The following is a 5,064-nucleotide window of genomic DNA, read 5'->3' on the forward strand; positions in this document are numbered from 1 at the left end:
ATTAATTGAAATGCATTACACACAGTCACCCCTGATAACAGATCACTCTAAATTGTAATTTAGACACATGCATTTTCTGTAAAGCTCCTTTGAAACGATATTTTTTGTGAAAAATGCTATACAAATAAATGTGAATTGAATTAAATGGTAACACTTTACTTGAAGGGGTGTACATAAGACTGACATGACACCTTCATAACCATGACATAACATATGTCATGAATATGAAGTAGGGTTTATGCATGTTTATGACAACCGTCATTAAGTGTCTTTCGCTCAATAATGACATTTTGAATGCAAATATGACATTGTTTAAGATGTCTTTGTTATGACACCTTGACATAAACCATAGCATCATAACCTGTCAGTGTCTTTGTCATGACAACTTGACATTAAATTAAGTTAAACTGACATGTGGTTGGTTTTGACATTGGCTGTCATGAGGCCATTATAACTGTGTAATGAATATTTTTCGTGACCTCAACTACAGTGGTACAAATTGAATTTGTCATTAAATAGTTATAATGGCCTCATGACAGCCAATGTCAAAACCAACCACCTGACAGTTTAATGTAATGTTAACCAATAAAGCTAAGTGGTTTCTTAAGTTTGATAATTAATCTGCTATCTCATGTTTATGACAGGTTGTGTTGTCTTAGTAATGTCAAGTTGTCATGACAAAGACACTGACAGGTTATGATGTATTGGTTTATGTCAAGGTGTCATAACAAAGACATCTCAAACAATGTCATATTTGCATTAAAAATGTCATAATTGAACGAATAACCCTTAATGACAGTTGTCATAAACATGCATGAAACTTCCTTCATATTCATAACATGTGTCATGTCATGATTATGAAGGTGTCATGTTAGTCTTATGCACACCCCTTCAAGTAAAGTGTTACCAATTAAATATAGGCTACTGGGGTGCGGGATATATGCCTCGCGCTCAGCACACATGAAGCTTGCGCAAAGCACTGGCAAAAGTAGCCTAATGATTATGGATGTGTCGGGAAACGATAGCAAGGAGATATTTTAATTGTTTATTAATGAACAAGTGTTTACTAAATGTGTTGGCTGCAAAGATGATTATTGCGAATTTGCGATGCTGACTCGTCATCCCTGCAGTAGTGAACGCGCGCGCCCGCGCCTATATGGATTAGGTAATCAAACTATTTATTTCTAATTGTTTTGTTTAAAATTAGACATATTTTGAACATATATAGAACTTTTTCTCATGTCTGTGAGGCAAGTATCCTATACGCTGAGTTTTGGTTTATATGTGACGCGCTCCAGTTCTTGTAGTCGAAGGCTGATAAACGTTCTACTCTCGAGTGTATTCTGTGCGCTTTTAAGTGCAGATTTACCGTGTTACCGGTCTTGGCAGCAATTATCTTGTCGAAAATATTGCATCGTGTGCTTATGGCATCGAGTCGGGTACATAGCCTAAGTACACTTTTGATAAGTTTCCACATATTTTCTATCTATCTGGGTTGGACGCTTACACACACACTACAGCCTCGCGTGCGACGAGGCACGTCTCTGAGCAGCCACGTAAACTAGTGTTTTTCCGCCACAGCCAATCATGCTGCATGTTTATGGTTTCACTGACGTTGACGAGATTAACCACTTAGGTACCGAAACTTGGTACCGAAAAACAAGACATGTTTCGATACTCGGTAGTATCGAGGCAATTCGATACTTTTATTTGTCCGTGATACGGTTTATTTCTTGCCGAGCGCATCCGTAAACCAGTTGTGATAAAGTGCAGTAACGTTACTAATTTTAGTGTTTTTGGAGCAATTGAATGCCTTCAAACAAAAGTTACCAGAGGAATCGCCAAAAAAAGTAAAGGCCATTTAAGACTTGCTTGATTTAAAAGGCATGAATATACAACGTGAAGAGACTGTGTGTGAAGATGCAGTAACCGTTACAGCTGGATCAAGGAAAACAACACCACCACCTTTTCTGCCAAATGAGGTAAGTTAACGTTATGTTTACATTAGACTTCTTGTTTTTGTTTTAGACGACACACACACACACACACACACACACACACACACACACACACACACACACACACACACACACACACACACACACACACACACACACACACACACACACACACACACACAACAAACACACACACACACACACACACACACACAAACAAACACACACACACACACACACACACACAAGACTTTAAACCCCAAATAATGACCTTGGAAGATTAATTTACATATTAACATGACTGCTATTATCTAACTTACTACACTTCTGCCTGTAACGTTAACGTTAGTCATTCTTTACCAGATCCCTCCTCATTAGTTTGTTTCATAGTGTTTCTGTTGTTTTCTTATCTATTGACAGGACTTTGCAGCTGTAGTTTGCATCCCAAGCACCACCTGCATGCTCCTTATGGGTTTGTATCTTGTTTTATTAGCTTTTTTTTAATTAATTATTATGAGTGTTCAATACTGGCAACACACATTTAAATTTAAAGTCTGAGGAAAAATGTTGATAGAAAACGTTGGTTGCTGAATACCCCCTTCAAAGATATTTATGCTTAACGTTACATGGTCAGTAGAAATACATTGTATAGGTTAGATTTAAACAACTATGTTTAAAGCGTTTTTTTGAAGTGATCGTGTAATGGTTTTCATTTTGTAATATCTTTTTTTGTTTAAGGTGGTGGACATTCAGGATTGCTGTCATTCAAGAAGTTATTATTGACCACATCTCCTACCCCTAGGCCAGGGGTAGGCAAGTTCGTTCCTAGAGAGCCACTGTCCTGCAGAATTTAGTTCCAACCCTAATCAAACACACCTGAACAAGCTAATCAATGTCTTCAGGATTACTAAGGCTATAGGCAGGTGAGGTTTTTCTCAGTGTTGGAGCCAAACTCTGCAGGACAGCGGCTCTCTAGGACCGAACTTGCCTACCCCTGCCCTAGGCAGTGAGCTACAAAATACCTGAAGAAAATTGCACTTATCCTGGAGTTCATATAAAGGTAAGCAACACATTTTTAATTAAATTATTTATAGAGCATGTTATTGTGTTTCTGTTTTAGTTGAAAATAATGAAACATATTAAAATGTATAGTTGAGCAGACAAGCTAACGTGACATGCAATTGACCCTTCGCTAAGCCCCGCCTGACAAGCTTTCGTGCCTGGCACGTCTATTACAGTGTGTATGTACCGGTGTCAGACATTCCCAATGAGATAATTAGTAATTTTTGGCGAACATGTGAAATATCTGAGAGAGCAAGACAAAAGGGACTGCAGTATGCATTCGAGGGATATATCCACGACATAATATGCAGCCGATTAGAGAATAATTTAATAAAAATGTAAGCTAAAGCCTATAGTCCCATCACAAGCAGCAGCGCCTCATACGCTGACCATTCAAATGGGAAACACACAAATTGAGGAACAGCTATGTTCGTGCACAGCAGGGTAAGTGAAATGTGAAAATAATCTAATAATTATAAATCAAACAGCTTATCCATAAATCTTGTGGAATAAAACTAACACCGGGAGAGCCACGATCGGATTGGGTTAAAGTTACTCAGTCAGGGGTAGTAGGCTGTCGATTAACAAAATGCTGAAATATATTTTAAAGTATGCCAGTGAGCCTTAATCGTCTTATTTTACGTTAAAATATATGCATTATGAACAAAGAACCGCCATTATTTCCAAGCAATAGGTGTTTTTGTAAATCTTGTCGACATTTAGTTGTGAACTGGGTCTCCCACACTGCTTGATCCATGCTGTGGATGCCACCATGTTCTTGTCTTTGCAATAGTAATCCTGCTCAGTACGAGAGGAACCGCAGGTTCAGACATTTGGTGCGTGTGCTTGGCTGAGGAGCCACTGGTGTGAAGCGACCATCAGCGGAATTATGACTGAACGCCTCTAAGTCAGAATCCCGCCTAGAAGGAACGATACCGCAGCGCCGCGGGACTTTGATTGGCCCCGGATAGCAGGCCTGAGTCTACCGTTAAAAACTGCCAGGTCCCTATCACCGCTTGGCTGCGGTAATGATTGGGTTTACCATGTGGGGGATCCCTCACCTAACACAGCCCAGGCTTGTCTCTTCCTTGGTTAGTGCATCAGGAGGCACAACTAGCTATCATCCAGCATTTTGGCAACGCAAAGTAATAAACTCATAGTAACAGTATATAACTTGCTTGCTTGCTAGCGTTTTCCTTGGAATGTGATGTCAGGTGAAAACTATGAATTTCCAGCCTGTCTGCCCACAAGGATCACTCCTTGGTGATAGACAGGGATCGACACTTCCTTATCAAACAGATCCAAGATAATCTACCTGATGAACATCTACATCCAGCCCCGAACCATCTACCTTTGTCAGCACGGAGAGAGCAACGACAACCTGGAGAGACAGCTGGGCCGTGATGCAGACCTCTCGCTGTGAGACAGACAGGTACGGTTAACCGCAGACAGAACCATTGCAGTACACAGTAACTAAATTTGAAACATCATGATGGATAGGTCACATACTGTTCCCTCCCCTCTGTAGTTTTTGGTGGCTAAACCCGAGTGCAGTCCTACCAGGACCTGGTCCAATCAGTCCAATGGCTCTGAAGAATTTACTACACATTTCTTATTGAGTGATGAGTTTTCCCCACCTAAAATCTTTGTTTTCTTTGTTTTGACACATTCTGTATCAGTGATACTGTTTTTGTATTTGTTTTACAGCCCTAATCTTAACTGAAGAAAAGAAGAGTAAATCGACGAGAATACTTTTTGTGCGCAAAAAAAATAAAAAAATAACGACTTTATTTCAAGTATTCATTTCCTTCTCTATGGGCCTCGAGTGAGTTCACTAGTGTAACAGCGTAAGCTTCTGTTGTTGTACTTCACACGCATCACACACATGACCAGCGTCGGTGGTCCAATAGTGAGCCTACGTGTGACGTAGCTTTACGCAATCACACTACGTTAACTGACTAGAGGCCCACAGAGAAGGAAATGAATAGCTGAAATAAAGTCGTTATTTTTTTATTTATTTTTTGCGCACAAAAAGTATTCTCGT

General features: G+C 39.7%; 1 long non-coding RNA gene across 1 annotated transcript; it reads left to right on the forward strand.

The window, feature by feature from the left end:
- The first annotated feature begins 1,707 nt into the window (after positions 1–1,707).
- LOC143715397 (uncharacterized) lies at positions 1,708–3,950 on the forward strand. Its single transcript, XR_013195743.1, has 4 exons — positions 1,708–1,982; positions 2,379–2,430; positions 2,697–2,767; positions 2,966–3,950. It is a non-coding gene; the product is annotated as an uncharacterized LOC143715397 (long non-coding RNA).
- The last annotated feature ends 1,114 nt before the right edge of the window (positions 3,951–5,064 follow it).

The sequence above is a fragment of the Siphateles boraxobius genome, unplaced genomic scaffold, assembly GCF_051911475.1.
Source record: "Siphateles boraxobius isolate OS27281-9 unplaced genomic scaffold, OSU_SipBor_1 12, whole genome shotgun sequence".
In the NCBI taxonomy this organism is placed as follows: domain Eukaryota; kingdom Metazoa; phylum Chordata; class Actinopteri; order Cypriniformes; family Leuciscidae; genus Siphateles; species Siphateles boraxobius.